The following is a 19,777-nucleotide window of genomic DNA, read 5'->3' as shown; positions in this document are numbered from 1 at the left end:
TTGTGTTCTAGAAGGCTTATATATTTAGAGACCATAAATAAATTTAGCATAAAAAGGAGCAAGCAACAATTAACATCATAGATACACAGATGTCACATTTGCATATTAATTAGTTTATTACCTTTGGGGTAAAATTTTGAATCTTTGACTAGGTAAGATAACAGTTATATAGCACTGACAAAAATAAAAAATTCATAGCTCTTATAAGTGAGGTGAACAGTGCCAGTGGCCCTGAAATAGTCTTGTTTTCTAACATACAAGTGCATCTCATACATAAAATAATTCTCATTTAGTTAAGACAAATTGATGTAGGCCAGGTTTTAAATAGCAGGACTGCCCAAATGACAGATTTTCTCATGCAAACAGTACTGATTACAAGCATCAGAAAGGCCAAAAGTTAAATTAGTCATTTTTGTATGTAAAAGGTTTAGACACAATGCATTTTGAATAGAAAACATCATTAGATGGTCATTTCATATGCATCAAACTTATGCACTTGCACAATACTTAGATGAAGTTTAGACACACAGTAATACATATTTTTAGTCACAGACAGGGCAGTAAATGTGTTAGAATCACTTAAAATAATCAGTTATAAGGCAGTCATTTAAAAGTCTGTGACAGAAATAGACACTTAAATGAATTCTGACGCAGTTAAGGCTAAGTTTCCTAAATAGTCAAAAAGCCTGACAAAATCAGCAGGAGAACCAGGAATTATCTTGATAAAAACATTAACTCTTTCTTTGAATGCAATTTTTTGCAAATGTTACTGACAACAGATAGCCTTTGTGGTACTAGGGTTCAAACTCAGGGCCTTGTACTTGACAGGCAGCTGGTCTACCATTTGAGCCACTCTGCCAGTCCTGGAAAATTCTTTAGGTAATTAAAAAATTATAGCCAATTTAATCACGCATGTAAAATTTTCATATTTTTAAAGACATCATATACTTTGAGATTTTTTCTGTACCTTCCAGTTTTTTGTCCTATACTCTTTTTCTGTTTTAGAAAAACCCCTTAGGCAAAGCTTACTTTTCAAAATCCTTCCTCATCCAAAAACATTTCCTTTTCCATTTAACTTTCTTCTTCAAAAATATATTTCCATATCTTCCTCATATATCTTTCCTATTTGCTGATTCGTTTTTGTCTTTTCTTTTTCTAATTTGCATTTTGAAATAATTTTCATAAAATTTTGAACTTAGACAAAATTTTCTTTTTCCAATAAATAAAATACTCTTAGTAAACACATTTCAATGAAGATCCAGGAAGATGACCAATCATAAATTGTTCTTCTACATAATAACAATTTACAAAAACACATTTGTTAATAGATCCATATATTGTAGCAGAGCATTGAGTCCAAATTACACTCACATTTGAGATTACTGTCCATAAAACTGTTTCTTTTCCTCACTTTTGGAGTAAATTCTTGAATGTCTGTATTTTTTAGACTTTTTTTTAAGAGATGTCAGCTTTTACATAGTAACTTTATAATAGCAGTTTAAGAATCATTCTTAAAAAGATGCTCATATACACACACATACACAAAAAAGGTTTTAAATTAAGCATGCTGAAAATGTTGATTTAACTATGAATAAAAGTGGGGAAAAAAAACTCCTAAAAATTGGTTGCAATAACTACTCAGTTGTTTTCTGAAATTCCAAGAGCAAGTGAAGTTTTGCCCAATGCTTAATAGACAGAAATAACAGATATAAACACTTACATTAATTTAGAGTACTCCCAGATAAATCTTTCAGCCATAGATTTATTATAATTTTCCCTAGATGGAAATTTTTCCAAGATTATTATTATTCCAGTTTATTTATATGTATCACAGAAGATATCTTTAACCATCCCCCAGGTTTTTCTTTTAATATCTGGTGCTGACTCATCACCTGAAGAGTCCTGGGTCATTACTCTCACCCTTTCTTTCTCGCTTTCCCCTGTGGACACAGGGGCAGGGCAGTGGGCCCCAGGAAACTGGCTGTGGGCAGGCACACAGCCACCTAGTCTATCCTGCTCACGGACTGCTCATGGACTGTACCTCCTATACCTGCTGTTTTAGGGCCATCATGGTAGATGTGGCTAATGTGAAATTGGGCTGCTGGAGGAGGCATTGTAGCCCCACTGTGGGAATGCTGGTGGTGCCAGTGACATTTCCTTGCCACCTCAAGCTCATTCCAGGAAAGTTTGCCAGGACAAGCAGGTTTTTCCAAAAGTCATTTAGGTAGAATAGAAAGTCATGTTAAAAAGGGCATATCAACACAAAATGAACACAGAACAAAAAAAAGGGGGGGAATTTTCTCTTTTGATTGCCCTCCCTTAGGTGACGGAACCAGTTTTTTTAAGGAGCTCCCAAACTAGGGAGTACTTTTCTTGATACTGCTAATAGAGCTTCATCTGCATGACAGTTTTTGCATAAATCCTCTTGTTCTTGCAAGAAAAAAGAAGCCTGTACTTAGAGAATGGACAAGGACCAACAGAAGATGTTTCCGTAGAAGAACTGTGGGCTTTTCTGATAAAATGTGGAGTTTCATCTAATTGATAGTGAGATAAGTCAAATGGGAGACTTGTGAACTGCATGACTTTAACCAGGAGCAAACACACACACACACACAAATGCCTGAGTAGAGCAATCTAGCCATAATGGGTGAAGGCTTTCCTCTGGGGCAGAAAACAGAATGGTAAAAATATGTCCAGGAGGTTAAAGTGGTAGAGGCACAGAGTGCCTTACTTCTTCAGGAAACATGAGACAGTCAGTCAGGCAAAGATCCATTTCCATTGGACCTTTATGGAGTTTTAAATGTGGAGAAGGTCTCCACAGAAATGGAATGTTAGCCACTTTTGTGAATAGTGACAGACAAACCAGTCCTGTAAAGAGGATGGGAGAAACCACTTGGACAGTGCTGGAAGAAGGGAGGAAGAAAGATCAGGGGTTGTATAGATTGGCAGGGTAGAAAAGGAGAGGGTTGGGGATCATCTAGAATATTCTGAGAATTTAGAGGCTCTGAGAAACAGGAAATGAGCAGTACACATCCTCAGGTCTGGATAAAGTAAGCGAGACAGTACAAAAGGTCAAGTTGGAGGATGGTATTATAATTGAGGGTGCCATTCAGAGGCCAGATGTCCTGGTCTGGCAACTTGTAGGACCAGCCAAGTCACATTACAAAGAAATATCATGCATTTTTTTAATCCAACCTAGGGGAAAGACAGAAGGCATTGAGGTGATTTGACCCATGTTGGCGGAAGGGGGATTGTGGCACAATAAGTCTCTCTGCAACATCCCCCCAAGGAGACATCCTCAAGGGACTAAGGGGCATCTCACCTAATCAGAAGGCTCTCCAGTTATGGAGTGCAAAACCCAGGGTTGAGAGGGCTCCTCAAGTGCAACTCTCAGAGTTGATAAGAATCCCAAACCTGAACTCAAGGTGCCCAGACCCAACCAGGAAAGACAGGGAGGCAGAAACTCGCTGTTGGCATGAGACCATCCTACAGTGATCTTCTAAAGATTGAAGATGGTGCTTTTCAAGGAAGATCAGATGAGATCTGAAAGTGAAAGTAAGCCAGGTGCTGTTGGCTCATGCCTATAATCCTATCTATTTAGGAGCCTGAGATTAGCAGGATCTTGGTTTCAGGCCAGCCTGGGCAAATAGTTCCAGAGACTCCAACTCCAAAATAACCAGAGCTAAATAGACTGGAGATGTGGCTCAAGTTGGTCGAATGCCTGTTTTTGCAACTGCGACTCCATGAGTTCAAAACCAGTCTCACCAAATAAATAGATAAATAAATAAATAAAAATAGAATAAAGGTGGAGGAACAGAATCACCTACGGGGTGCACAGATTTGCCCAGGCGACCTGCCATTGCCTATTGCACCATGTGTTGGAAGTGGAGACTTGATATGGAGAGGACAGGTAGGTTCTCCACCCTTGTGGTCTGTAGGCAAGCAGGCCCTTTTTTCCCCTGACCTTTTGGGTTTCACCAGGATGTTGCTCTGGCCAGAGACCCTTAATTGTCCCCATGTCCTAGTGCAGCACTACCAAAAAAGGAAAGATAAACTCCCAGTATAGCTACCAGAATGTTAAGGACTTAAGAGCTGCAGACTGATAAAAAAAAAATTTGCTGTGGCAAGGAAGTAGGAGAAGCAACAGAAACAGTGTGCCACTAAAGAGGGAATGTATCCTGGCTAAGGCAGAGTTGCCACAGGTTGCTATGCCTTGGTTTGAGCTACTTGGAGTTAATCTGATTGGCTGTTTCCTTTTTTGTGGACCTTGTTGATTGGTTGTTCCCTCCTCAAACCATGATTTGGCCTGCTCCAGTGGAGGAACATTTCACCTCCTCTGCCCCTATTTCCTCATTCTCTGGTCTGGATTTAGCATTCAGGGGAATTTCATTTGGCTTAGCTCTTACTTCTTCATTCCACCAGGCCCTTGGTACTTTGCTCTCTGTATGCCTCAAGTGGGATGCTTCTACATAGTTGGTGAAAATCAGTACCCCAAAATCTGATAATTCTAAAACAGTGCCAAAATCAACTACTAATTCCAGAAAGCTTTGTCCATCTTCAAGGACAGTTGGATTTTGATAAATGAGGGCTCTGTTTGAACACCCTGAAGTAACTCTTCAAATTTAACCTTTTTCTTCCAAACTTTCACAATACTTTGCTGTTCTTAAGTTTTTTAGTTCCGTAATTTAAGTGTTTTATTAGTTTGCTCTTTATATCTTCTTTCCATTTTCTGGACTTTCATCACTACCTATCATATCATCCCTGACACTTATTAGACAATAAATACTGTTTTCAAATGAAATTTCCAATCTCTTTTAATGTTTTGTATTTTTTTTTTATTATTATAAATTTTTATTAGTATATATATGTTTGGTATTCTTATATAAAAAAAAAACCTTCTACTAGTGAGCCTACTAGCTTTGAGTCTCCTATGAGAAAATAAATTCTTTTAATTTTTCTTTTTTCTTCTTTTTTAACATAGTGTGAAAAGATAAGCTCTGGAATTGTGCTTACTCAGTCCTATGAAGCACGATGCCATGCTTCCTTCAGAGCTTGGGAACATGGTTGATGCTGGTCTTCTCATCCTGCCATCTCTCCCTGGTCTTTATGCAGATAGTAGAATTCCCTGACACCACACTCAGTCAAGAAGCCAACAGGAAATCACAGCTGATGCTAGAACTGAAGTACATTTTCATGTGGTCTCTTCTTACTGACCATTGGTTATTGGTGATGTTTCTAATTCTTCTGAGAGTTGCATAGTTTCAGCTCACTCTGTTCATTAGCAGATTACTAAAATTAAATTGTGCTTTCCTGAAACTTAGACAACTTAAGGACAACAAAATGACTGGAGGATAGGAAGAGCTAAATTGATAATATAAACTCAGCTATCAAGTTATCAATCACTGAAGTTTTGTTACTGGGGAGCAGAATAATGTGAAATTTGAGCTTGTTTACCAAGACTAGACAGTTCTGAGGTCAAAATCCAATTTTGCCACATAGAAGTTCTTGAGTGCATTCTTTAAAGCACATGCAAGTTTATGCATGTTAAGGACAATTGCCACTATTGTCCCCAATCACAGTGCATTGAAGTTTAACATAGCTTCAACAGAGTTTAGAATTTTGTGGCAACACTTCATAACTGGTGGTACAAATCATCAATTCCATAAAATAATTATGTTGGAAACACAACAATCAATACCAGAACAAGAGCCAGCCCATTTAATTCACTACAAGTATTGGGCAGTTCCCACAAAGACGTTCCTTGAAAGGGTGGGGAGAAGCTTCACTGGGTAGCAATCTTGGGTTGATTCAGTTAGTGCTTAAATCTGTGACATGTACATATGTTCCCAAGAAAATCTGAAGGGAAAAAAGGACATATAAATATAATGGAAGGTAATATATTCATTTTGACAACATTCAATAAAATTATATATTTATTTTTATTGCCATATATTAATTGCACAAAAGGGTCTCATTGTAATATTTCCATAGATGCATATAATATACTTTGATTATGTTCACTCCCACTATTGTTCTTCCTATCCCCTTCCTCCCTTTTTAAATACAATTTTAATGTGTTTCATTATTCTATATGCATGTAACATACTTCAATATAGTCATCATTCACCTTCCCATCATCCTCTCCTTTCACCCTCCCCCCTCCTGCTAGTCCCTCGCCCTCCACGAACAGTCCGCCTTTTACACTCATGTCACTTTTTTCATTTTTTAGGTCTAGGTTCTGAATATGAGAGAAGACATGCCCTATTTGTCTGAGTTTGGCTTGTTTTACTTAACAGGATGATCTACAGTTCTATTCATTTTCTTCCATCCATTTTCTTACTAATGATATAATTTTGTCCTCCTTTTCCATGTCTAATGAATAGCTAGCAATGATTTTTCTCCCATTCTGTGGGCAATCTCTTCATTCTAATAATTGTTTCCTTTGTCACACAGAAGCTTTTTAATTAGATGCAATAACATTTGCCTATTTTTTTCTTGTTTCCTGAGCAATTGGAGTCCTATTTAGAAAGTTGTTATTACCTATGCCTAAGTGTTTTCCCATAGTAGTTTCAAAGTTTCTGGTCTGACATTAAGGTATTTGATCCACTTGAATGAATTTGTATACAGGGTGAGAGATAGGGATCTTGTTTCAGTCTCTACATGTGAATATCTAATTTCCATACACCATTTGTCGAAGAGGCTTTCTTTACTCCAACATGTTGGACATGGTTGAAGCTAAATGTGCTTATTTTGGAGACTTGCACTCTATTCCATTGATCTACCTGTCTGTTTTTGTGCCAGTACCATGCTGTTTTTGCTACTATGGCTCTGTGATGTATTTTGAAGTCAGGTATTGTTGATACCTCCAGTATTGCTCCTTTTACACAGGATTGCTTTGGGTATTCTATGTCTTTTGTGTATCAGTATGAATTTTAGGATTGATTTTCTATTTTCATGAAGAATGCCACTGGAATTTTTGATCATTATTGCAATGAATTCATCTGTTGTTTTTGGTACCATAGCAATTTTCACCATATTAATTTTGTTACTTGGTGAACGGAAGAGGTCTTTCCATCTGATGTGTTCAATTTCTTTCTTTAAGATTTTATTAGAGAACTTTCACCTAGGTTTTTTTTTTAAAGTGATTGCGAATGTGACTGTTTTCCTGATTTCTTTCTCAGTCTGTTTGTTACAGATATAACAATACTGGTTTTTGTATGATTTCTTTCTCAGTCTGTTTGTTACAGATATAACAATACTGGTTTTTGTATGCTGATTGTGTGTTCTGCTATTTTGCTGAAACTGCTTATCAGATCTAAGAGTTTTCTAGTTGAGTACAACATCATATCATTTGTTTAGGGATAATTTGACTTCTTCCTTTCCTATTTGTATCCCCTTTATTTCTTTCTCTTGCCTTATTGTTCTGGCTAAGAAGTCAAGCAGTATATGGAATAAGGGTGAAGAGAGTAGATACCTTTGTCTTGTTTCTGACTTCAGAGGAAATGATTACAGTGCCCGTTTAGTAGGAAGTTGGCTGTAGGTTTGTCACATATGGTCTTTATTGTGTTGAATTGTATTCTTTCTATTCCTGTTTTCTTCAGGGATTTTATCATGAAGGCATCTTGAATTTTGTGAAAGCCTTCTCCTACATCTATGGAGATGATCAGGTCATTTTTGCCCTTTATTCTATTTATGTGCCCTATTACATTTTGTGATTTGTGTGTGTTCAACCATCTCTCCATCCCTTGATCATGGGTGTTGTTGAATTTGGTTTGTAAGTATTTTATTGAGAATTGTTGTGTTCATGAAGGAAATTAGTTTCTAATATTTATTTTTCTAATATTTATTTTCTTATTTGGTCTTGGTATTAGGGTGATAGCTTTGTAGAATGAGTTTGTTAGCATTCCTTCCCTTTCTATTTTCTGGAATAGTTGGTGGTGCATTGGTGTTAGTTCTTCTTTAAAGGTCTAGAATTCAGCAGTAAATTCATCTGGTCTCAAGCTTTTCTTTGCTGGGAAACCATTATTACTTCAATTTCATTGCTTGTTATAGATTTGTTTAGGTGATTTATATGCTCTTTATTAAATTTTAATGTTATATAAATCTAGAAACATCCATTTTTAGATTTTTCCAGTTTATTGGGATAAAAATATTCCTTAATGATCCTCTGAGTTTCATTGTTAATTTTTATGATATCCTCCTTTTCATCTCTAATTTTATTGATTAGGTCTTTCCCACTTACTTCTGGCTAGTTTGGCTAAGGGCTTGCCAATCTTGTTTTTCTTTTCAAAGAACTGGCTCTTTGTTTCATTGATTCTTTGTATTATAGGTGGCAAAGCACTTGTGTAGCATAAACAAAGCTTTTGGTTCAACCCACAGTTCTGAAAAAAACAAGGAAAAATAATTTATTTCTGACATACATTCAGAAGAATTGTGGCCATATGAATTCAAAAAAAATTACCAGTTGTTAAGGATTTGGGGTAGAGTGTCTTAATTCTGAAGCATTTGTGAGGTCAACCACCTAGTGCCATGTTTATTACCTTTTTGCAGTAATCTTTCTTTGGTTTCCTTTATTTTTAGGCAACTATGAGTGCAGCATCTATACTTTTAATTAGAAGTAATAAATGAATTTGTTAATCGTTTGTTATGACTTTCTTTGACATGTGATTTCACTGTATACAGTTCTTTAAAAACATATTGCCATGTAAAATTACATGTGGCTTTATAACATATTATTTGAAAAATGTAGCCTTATGTAAAATAACAATATTTATTTTTTAAAATTCCCAAGCAATGAAAATTATGTAATTTGTGAAATATTTATTTGCTGACAATAAATTGGTTTTGTTATGTTGATGAAACTGAAAATAATACCGTCAATAGCATTTTGAAATATAAAATTGTATTTAACAAATAAAACAATACATATATATTAGTGAAAAAAATTCATTGATCCTTTTTTTCTTAACAACATTCCCAAATAGTAAAATATATTTGATAAAGCATGCTGCATTCAGATTATCTCAATTTCAAAACCTTATTATGTGGTCAATCCTAAAGAAGATGCTATAAGGGGCATAAAAGAATTTCTGAACTTGAATGGTTACAGTATTTGTTCATAGACATGTACAAAAGCTTATGTCCAGGACTGACTATGAATTTTGAAAATTGGCCTTGGATATTCACAAGTTAATATATAGGATTTTCCTGCTAGAAGAATTAGAATGAGCCAAATGTGTGTGTACACAATAATACAAGGAAGCAGAGTGAAGCAGAAATCATCCAGAACTAAGCTTTCCTTCTGGATAGGACAGGAGGAAATACTTAATACTTTAAGCAACGATTGTATATAGTAGTTTTGAAAGAAAACAGTCCAACACAATGCACATCAGTGTTAAGGGATTTGCTAAAAATCAACGATGTCTGAAAATATTTGGTAACTATAATTCTTTTAAAAAATAGAATTGAATTCTATCCAATTCTAGGAAAATGGAATCTTCTAAAGTTGAGTGCTCATGCTTGTATAAGGAGCCTTTCACAGAGGTCCACTGCCCCTAGTTTCTATAGGATGTGAGGCAGTGTTTCTGGACAGGGACAGTCATGGTTTGGAATATTTGGCTTCAGATATAATAGGGCTGTAGTTCCTGGAAGGATATGAGTTTAAAAAGAAGTAGAAAGACAGCACCCTACTGCTGGGGAAATTAGAGTACCTGACAGACCCGAGTGTAGATCAGGTGCTCAAAAGCAGAAATTGATTAGTGAAGCTTGAGATTAATAGAACTAGATTCCAATCCAGGCATGAAGCTCCCTATGTGGTTTGGGGAAAGGTATTTTTCTTCTCCAAGTTTTATTGCCTAATCAGTAAAATCAGGGAAAGTTACAACATATACTTTGAGGTTCTTTTGGAAATTAAATAAAATAATTTAATATGGTACTTACCACATAATATACTGAAAAACTGTGCTTTGTTTTTTATTAAATTTGGCATGGTGTTCAGCTGTCAGAACTAAAGAAAAGATCGAAGATAAGTCTAGAGGTGGAAGTCAATGTGGAGGGGAAGGAAGTGAGTGTGAATAGTGCCACAAATAAATGAAGGCAAGACCAAGCTCCGCTGAACACAGGAGCCAGTGGTGACTGTATGAAGGAAATGCATGGGATCTGTGGATTGCTTGAAATTACTACATTTTGTATGATTGGATATATCTGTTGGATTTCTTGCCCACTATGGGGAAAGTGCTCATAGTTATTGACTTCTCGTGGGAATATATAACTTAATATGCTCTCTCTCTTCTGAACTTCTGAAACTCTCCTTTCTCTCATTTGCAGGAAGCTGCTCCGCTGACACAGCCAACTCTTCTTTGCATCATGCCAGAGGCAATGGTCTACACAGCCAGGATTAGAGATGCTGAGTGTGAACTTCTTATTTCTACAAGAAGCACTATCCCCTGAAGAAGGGATGGCTGTGACCAGCAGATTTACTTTGAAATTCATAGCAAAAAATTGTCTGTTTGTGATTTCATATTGCAGAAATGGCACTACTGAAACTCCTAAAATTTTACATTGTTTTGATTCATGAGTACATAGCATTCTTGCCAAGTAAAACTTCTTTAATTTGTTGAACTCACACATGGATCCTCTATTATTTCTAAATATATTCAGTTAGAGAGGTTGTTAAGTGTGGAGGTCCATTGTAAGGTAAAGATGTCATTTAGCTCTGTCAGCTTCAAATGCTTTGGGGAGGAATGAGGTGCCAATAAATAAAAAAAAATTATAGTTGAATTCAACTTGATAGTGTAATAGAAAGAGATGTGGCTTTCATAGTTTCAACTGCAATTTCCAGTCTATAACACTATTCCTCAGTTTTGGTTCCACAAATTTTCTGATAAAGGCAGATCATGTTAATTTTCTTTTAGCTAATATATACAATTTAATAAAGTATGTCGAAGGTTTTAAAATTTTTTTATCACATTGGGTGTCAAAATATGTGAATTCTGTTTAAATATAAAAAATGGAAATTTTTGCTAATGGCAATCATTTTCTTTTCAGTCTGCAATTTTTTGTTTCTCCACAATTACGAGATCCCAGCCAGCCACACAGCAACCAAGGATGAAATAAAATCATCTGTCTCAGGATTAAATTTAGGTGACACTTCTTAGCAAATCTTTTGATTGAAAGCTAAACAGAATAATAGCCTATTAATTTCTTTATTAATATAATAAAAAGTTCATTACTACTTATGCATTTTCATCAGATTAGCATTTTACCAAAAAGCTCAAGTATAAAAATTAATAAAAAGAAAAACATTTTTTGCATCAAACTAGAAAGTCCACAAAATTGGCATGAAGCTCAAAAAAGTGTTTTTTTTTAAATGTTTTTTGTAATTTTGTTGCTTTGTTGAAAAAGGGAACTAGGATATAAAAAATATGTTACTACAAACTCAAACCAAGTCTCTTACAATCTCTCCATCTATAATATTATTTATGATGGCTAATGTTATCATTGATAGCCTGACTCTGTATGTGGATGAAAGTCTTTCTGAACCAGCAAGAAATGCCTAAGTTATTGAGACACAGAGGATATAATATGGAACCGAAGAGCCACTTTAAGTACAGTCTGGGCCTTTTACTGGAAGTGCTATGATGTTCAAATCTTTTCATCTCTCTGTGTCTCCATTTCCTCCTCTACAAAGTTGAACTAATAATGCCATCTTCTCAAAGGGCCAATAAGGATCAGATGATAGAATATCTGAGACTGTATAAATTATACAAAGAGCTCTTTGAACATTTGTGGCTTTTGTAGATTTAGGAGTAAAACTTTCTCATATTCCAGTATTTTGAATTAATAATGCAAAAATAGAAACCAACCTATTATATTCGATTTTTCAATGCCACCCAAAAGCTCTCACGTGAAAGGCTTGGTCTCTGTATCTGATGGCACTGTCAGAGGCAGAGGAAACGTTAGGAAATGGGGCCTAGTTGGAGGAAGTGAGGTCAATAGAGAAATACTCTTAAAGATATATAGGGCTCCTTTCCCCTTCCCCTCTCTTTTTTTGCTTCTCTAGTCACCATGAGGTTAAGCAGTTTTGCTCTATCATGAGCTATCCACCATGATGGTTTACATTACCACAGGCTCAACACCAATGGAGCCAACTCGCCAACTGTTTTATGAGTCTAAGTCATTTATCGTAAGTGATTTGTGAAGCTAAACACAACCCTTCTCTTATATCCATTAAAGGTTATACGAATCTACCATTTAAACTTATTTAAATGAAAATTATTTTTGAGCTCACTTGTTTATTTATGTATTTATTTATTCGGTGAGACTGGGGTTTGAACTCAAGGCTTTGTGTTTGCAAAGTAGATGCTCTACCACTTGAGACAAACCTCCAGTCCATTTTTCTCTGGTTATTTTACAGATGGGGTCTCTTGAATTATTTGCCTTGGCTGGCCATGAACCACCATCATCCTAACTTTAGCCTCCCAAATAGCTAGAATTACAGGTGTGAGCCACTGGCGCTTGGCTTTAAGATCGTTTTAGATTCGCATGTAGTTGTAAAAAATATTAGGGACAGATCCTTGGTACATTTTCCCTAATATTAGCATCTTGCAAAAATAGACAAAAAAATATGGTGCAGTATCACAAATAGGATATTGACGTTAATCTTATTCAGACCTACCCAGTTTTATTTGTTCTCACCTGTGCTCTTATTTGAATGTTGTATGCATAGGTGTGTACGCATTTAGTTATGTACGGTTTTATTGTGCATGTAGGTTCAGGAATTGATCACTGCAGTTAAGAGAAAAACTAATTCTATGATTGCAAGGGTCACCTTCTTCTTACTAACCTGTTATGAAGCCATTCTCCACTTCTGACTTTTGTGATTTAAAAAATGTTTTGTAAATGGAATCATACTATTTGCAACACTTTGGGAATTCTTTTTAACTTAGCATAATTGTTTCCTTAATTTCTGAATAGTGTTCCACAATATAGATATAATACAGTTTGCTTAGCCAGTCTTCTCTTAAAAGATATCTGGGTGGATTATCTGTTTTGAGTTCTTATGAATATAGCTGTTACCATTATTCACATACAATTTGTGTGTGTGCGTGCACATGCATGCGTGTACGTGTTTGTAAACGTCAATTTCATTCCTCTGGGATAGATGCCCTGGAGTGCAGTTGCTGGGTCATATTGTAATTGCTAAACTATTTTCAGAATGGCTGGATCATTTACATTCTGAAAAACAATGTATGCATGATCCAGTTCCTTTGCATCAACACCAGCATTCAACATTTGCTGTGCTATTATTATTTTTTATTTTACTCTTTATAATAGCTGTATGTGATATCTTACTGTGGTTTTAATTTGCATTTCCTTGATGGCTAATTACCTTGAGCATCTTTTTATGAGCATATTTTCTATCTGCATATATAATGGGAGAATTGTCTCTTTTTGTCTTCGGTCTATTTCTTATTTGCATTGCTTCATTTTTAATGTTAGCTTTCAAGAATCCTTTCTATATTGTCCATACTAGCTTTTATTGGATATGTAGTTTGCAAGTAGATTATTCCAGTCTATATTGGTCTTTCCATGTTAACAGGATCTTTTTGCAAAAAATTTAAATTTTAATCAAGTAACACATGCCATGTTTCTCTGTCATTGTACTCTGTCTTGTTCTAAATCCTGAAAATTTTCTTCAATTTTTTCTAAGAATTTAATATTGTCACATTTTATATTTAAATCTTTGACTTACATTGAATTGATTTTTTGTTTAAAGTGTGAGGTTGAGGAGGATACCACACAGACATGTGTAGGGTTTAATTAAGGTACAGAGAGAAGAACCAGGGGCTGTGAATGGCAGGCTTGGTGGTATTAAGAGAATAGGGCTCTGCTTGGTTCCTAAAGGTGGTGACAAAGATTCTTTGCTTGGCCAAAGTTTAGTGCTGTTTCTGAATCTTTTCCTAGACCCATTTGTGTAATTCCTTGTAAAATCTAATTGAAACAAGAATTCTGCTAACCTTTCCTATCCATTCTTGTTACCTGATTATCCCTGATATCTGATCAGGTTCCTCTTCCTTCACCATTCCCCAAGTGATGCCTGGTTACTCAGACCTGACTTCACAAGAACCTTGTTATGTTGGTTTAGCCCTGATCTACTTTATCCATGATGCTCCCCATTGGTAACTTTCCATCCACCGACCACCACTATGCTCCTTGGTTACGAATTCTTGCTTACCCTTGCTGTATTTGCAGTGGAACCCAATCTTTGCCCTGGGCAAAGCTGTAGTGGTCTCTATAACTATTGTGATGGTCCTGAATAATGTATTCCTTACTGTGTTTTAACAAGTGACATTGAATATTTTTTTCCTTTAACACATGTGACTGGGCTATTTGAATAAGCCTGAGTGGGCTGGTAGAACATAGAATCCTGTAGCTCTGGGATAAGCAGGAACTGTGTCCGATCTCTGGATGAGGATGATTGTTTAATTAGGGACCTTATCGACTGAATTAGAGTGTGGAGTAAAGCTTACAGTCAAGCTATTCAAGGCCCTCCCAATTTCACCAGATGTTAAAGTCACACATAATATTCAGCCTTAATTTTAAGCCTTAAATTACAGGCAGTTTGTAGTTTTTGAAGAATGATCATCAAATTTTAGAAATGTAAAACTATTTGTAGTATGCACTTATTAGTGCTAGAATAAGTATAGGATCTATAATGATAACACCATTTAATTCTGGATATTAGTGATTTGTGTATTCTCCTTATTTTTATCTTGCATGAGATTTATAAATCTGAGATTATTTTGAATCAATTTTCAATAGTTTTTTTTCTTGTTTTCTTATTTCTTAATATCATTAATTTTTGCTCATCTTTCTACTTGTTTTGTGTTTGGTTTGACCTTCAGTTTTCATTTTCTTGAGGTACTAACTTAGATGATTTAGATGAGGTTTTTCTTCTTTTTTGTGGACTATGGACTTGTTCTCAGGGCCTCATGTGCTAGGCGAGTGCTCTACCACTCAAGCCAGTCCTTTTGCTTTTTAGTATTTCTCAGCTAGAGTTTCGCCTTTTTGTCCAGGCTGACCTTGGACTACCACCCTCCTGTTTCTACCTCCCAAGTAGCTGGGATTACAGATGTGTACCACTATCCCAGTCTCTTTATTTCTAATGTTTAAATTTTGTACTATAAGTTTCTCTCTCAGGACTACTTTAGCTGCTTTCCAAATATTTTTATATGTTGTATTTTTCAATCAGTTCTGGATTTTTTATTTCCTTTGAGACTTCCTCTTTACCTATGGACTATTTAGAACCATGTTTCTTAATTTAGAGATTTTTCTGGTTTGTTTTTCTCTTACTGATTTTAAGTTTGATTCCATTATGTTCTGGTATCTGAGGATACTCCCTCCCAATGCCCTCTGCTGACTCTGGAATAGAAAGGAGAACAGGTCTAGAGAACAAGGGGTTTTCTGGGCCAGGTCACTTCTCATGGTTCAGTTGACAACATAATGACTCAGTGTCTTTCAGTGAGAGACTAAAGTGCCAGCCACTCACACTAGAAAAGCTCCCGGTGGATTCCCTTGACATTAGTGCTGGGGTCACTTAGTTTTGCAAGTGTTTTTTGGGAGGATTCATTTGATTCAGGAAAGGAATGACACTCCCTGAGTTGTTTCTGCTGCTGCTATGTTGTGCATCAGAAAACACTGGGCCTGGATGCTTTCTTTGGTTTAGGGTGGGGGTTGGGGAGAATAAAATGCCCTGTAGTTCTGTTTTTCCTCTAGTCCTGAAGCCACAAGTTAGTTATTCTTCCTCTTTCTGCCTTTCAGAATTCCCCTTTGCTTGTCTATTGCGTTATTATTGTACTTATCCAGGAAAACAAAGAGAAATAAAGTCTACACCATCTTGTTTGGTCTAGAAGCCCTAAGCTAACTAAAAGCATGATTTTCTAACTACCATAGTGTTACACTTCAAAATCAGATACTTTGCAATTATGTATATCTATTTCTGAATTATATTGTTTCATGACTCTGTTTTGCTTTGTTTTCATTGATGTGGATATTTTTAATTTTTTCGTTAAGAATTAATGAAAATTAAATGAGAATTAAAAATCTCTCTTTTTTTCCTGATACATTTATAGATAATCATTGGTTAACCAAAGACTCTTAATATTAAGGAAACATTCCTTACCTACTGTTCCTGCAGTCACTTTCAAGACATTGAAGAATTGGGATGGGACCCAATTCTTAATTTTCAACAAAATGTAAAAAGTCACTATCAATAACAAAATATTGTATATGCAAGCAGCCTTCATCTGTATATAATATTAGAATAGTTATAACCATGTAGTTTAAACATTTTGAACCATCTCTCTAAATAAATATCAAAGAACCAGGGATTGAAAACCAAAACTTGCATCAGATAGCCCTTCTTCCCTAAAGGAAAGTAATGCATAAATTATTATTTCTCTGAGCACAAATAATTTCTCATGTTAGATGACCAAGAATAATTTCACAAGCCTCTTTACAAATAAAGTGTTTCTCTAGTAGATAAAGAAATCTCTCAAATTTACATAAGGAACACAAGGAATAAATATTTAGTAATTCAAATATAGCTAAGTGCCACACCGTACCACTTTGTGACCAGGCTTACTATGTGTTATCTTTCTGACTTGCCATCTGCAAAGTTGAGGATATTACAGGAGACAATGTTGGTATTATGTACTTTGCATAGCCTCTTGGAGAGTTAATGACTGAAACCATGTGAAAATGTGAATTTATCATGACAGATGAGATAAATACATGCAAAAAGGCTTTGAAAACTTATTGAGCATTATAGTAACAATTAAAATCAATACAAAGGAAATTATCCATCTATAAAATATACTTCAATGCAGACATATGTCAGGTAGAAACATTTCATTGCTTTTTACCATTTCTATGCATCAATATTCTATTTTAAATGTTATAAAAGTTATTTTTCACAGAAAATATTTGCAAAATTAGCTAAAGATTTGAAAGTGAATCCTAATAATAATATCAACAAGAATCCGAGGGTAAAAAATGCATGAGAAAGTGAATCTCTAAAGAATGTGTCCAAAACCTTCACTAAACCTCAGTAATTCAAAGTTAAAAAAAAGACTGCTACCACTGAAAGGAAAAGGACATTTTTATAGAAAGAAAGTGATAGAGGTTCTAGTTCCTCCAGAAATACATGAACTCTCCAACACATATTTTGGGAAAATCATGACTGTTTTGGTTAACCAAGTTTGCCTCTGATCTTCATCACTGTAAGTTATACCTTTGCTGGCCTCCACTAAATAACAAGTCACAGCTTAAGTATATTTTTGCTGTTGCTGTGGCTGCTCCTTGCCTATATTCAGCTGATATGTGCTTGAACAAATCAAATTGTCTTCTGGCTCGTGTTCTCATCTGTAAAAATAGGAAGACTCATAGAAAATCTATCTCTGAAGTCTGTTACCAAATAAACTACTGATGACATGAAAAATGTCAACTATCAAATGAGGGGGATGGTTTGGCAAAAAATCTCTGAGATTTTGAACCAAAGATTTCTTCAAGTTCATCAAATCAGTAAATAATTATTTGATATCTCAGTAGAGGTATTGAGATCCTTTGGCCTTCCTGTCAATTTCCTGTACTGTAATTCAGCTTTTTTTTTTTTTTCAGGGGAGAGCGCGAACGCAGTCCCTCACTACCACAAATTATGCAGTCGAGTTTCCCACATTTGGGGAAATCGCAGCGGTCAGCACATCCGGAGTGCAATGGATAAGCCTCGCCCTGGGAAAACCACCTTCGTGATCATAGTATCTCCCCTGCCAGGTAAGTATCAGCTTTTTTTTTTTTAATGATTCTTTAATGGCTCTTCCAGTTTTCTTTGATGCTGTGTTTTGTAAATCCTATTTTGGGCATTATGTCAGTTGCAAATAAATGCTCAAAATAAAGTTATAGATATAAGATCAATACATCTATACATGTATAAATGTGAATATCCAAAGCATATTATTAAACTAAAATCATGGTCAAATAACAAAGAAAATCTTTCTGGACTATACGCTGTGTGAGGGCAAAGACCACACTGATTTTTATGTACAATGTTATCTCCGGTGTCCAGAGCAGAAGCTCAATATGTATTCACTGAATTAATAAAGAGCGGCAGAAGTAAAAATATAAAAATTTAATTTGCTATGCCATGAGTTCTAGCCAACAGGAAAGTTTAGATAATCAATCCAATGGATGCTGGCTGGTGCGTGCCATTGAGTGTGACTTTCATCTGGGGATGGAGGCATGTTGAGTGATGGGATGAGTGCCACTAGACCTAGGCTTGAATGATTTGTGGTTTGCAGGTGAGGCTGAGGGAAGTAGGAGGCATCTAACTATGGGAAATAATTTGGTAGAAGCACAGAAAGAAGAACTTTGGAGAATAGCAATCAGAACAATGTGGTTTAGTTAGAAAACTAAGATAAAGAGTTTTGATAAGTTACTTGGAGTCCAGACTTGAAGTCCAGGTACGATACTTGTAATCTTCAATTTGTATTCTTACCTAAAGCTGATTTTCTGTGGCTTCAAAGCAAAAATAACAATACTGCAAAATTTTCTGAATATATTTACGTCATTTTGCTTTTCATTACTATTAGGTTGATTGACTTAATTTTTATGTTTAGTTTTAAAAACCAAGTGAATCATTAAACTGTAACAGGTAGCATTTAGAATGTAATAACAGGTCAAAATGTATAAATTACTTCATTTATTGTAGAAATACTTAAATGTACTAATAAAATCAAATAAAACATATTACCCATATTGAAAAAAATGAATGAAACAAAATGGTATGCCTTGACTATGTTATTCTTGGAGCCTGCCTCTCTGATGATCTTTTTTCTGCCGGAGAAAATAAAAACAACCAGCAAACATTTATGAGGCATGAGTAATTGAGGAGAGGGAAGATCAGGTTCTGTGTTCACAAATAAATCACATTAAGTCTCCTTTACGTGTCTTACACTGTCTTCAATTCTCTTCTGATCTAGGAGACACTGAAAAGGAAAGAAAGGCAGAGATGCAGTTATGAGGAAAGACAAGCTAATAAGTACCGTATCCACTACCTGGCCTCTCTTCTCCTCCATTTTTCTACCATCACTCCACTGTCACCTGGACAAAGTAGGTATGATGGTGCACACCTATAATCCCAGCATTTGGAAGGAGGATCACAAGTTCCAGGTAGCTTGAGCTACATAGAAAGACCCTGTCTTTAAAAAATTAGAACACGGAAAAATGAGAGGTTTAACAAAATCTGAATGTACGAATATTTTTTGTTATAGAATAGACAAAACATGTTTTTTTCCTTAATTTGAAATCCCCTTGGAGGCACTGTGCAGGCTGGTGGGGAATGTCTTTAATAATAAATGAGTTATCAGATGCCATGCAGCTGCAAGAAATGCACAGAAAGAGATTTCAGTGTTGCTAAACTGTACCTTCTCCCACCAAATAGCATATATGCTTCTACTTAGTAAAAGAAAGATGGCGAGATGCCTCCATATGATGAAAATGCAAATACAATATGGTGTTTGATTGTAATAACCTAAATTCTTTTTCTTTCTTTTAAATTTGGCAAAACTGACGCACCAAATAGCATAAAGAATTTGACTTCAGAATTGATTTTATACCTTTAATATGTTCACTGGTTATCTCCTCACTAATCCAACTTCTCCTGAAGGAAGCAATTATTGAAGGATACACAGCTAATTTCAATGATTGCCATAGACCAATT

The 19,777-nt window shown here is 35.5% G+C and overlaps 1 non-coding gene across 1 annotated transcript; it reads right to left on the bottom strand.

Annotated features, from left to right (window-relative positions):
* Positions 1 to 17,676: 17,676 nt before the first annotated feature.
* LOC141421898 (U1 spliceosomal RNA) lies at positions 17,677 to 17,840 on the bottom strand. The gene has a single exon (XR_012446588.1). It is a non-coding gene; the product is annotated as a U1 spliceosomal RNA (small nuclear RNA).
* Positions 17,841 to 19,777: the final 1,937 nt, after the last annotated feature.

This window comes from Castor canadensis, chromosome 3 (assembly GCF_047511655.1).
Source record: "Castor canadensis chromosome 3, mCasCan1.hap1v2, whole genome shotgun sequence".
NCBI classification, from domain to species: Eukaryota; Metazoa; Chordata; class Mammalia; order Rodentia; family Castoridae; genus Castor; species Castor canadensis.
Note: the sequence above shows the minus strand (reverse complement) of the source record. Positions and strands in the feature narration are given on the sequence as shown.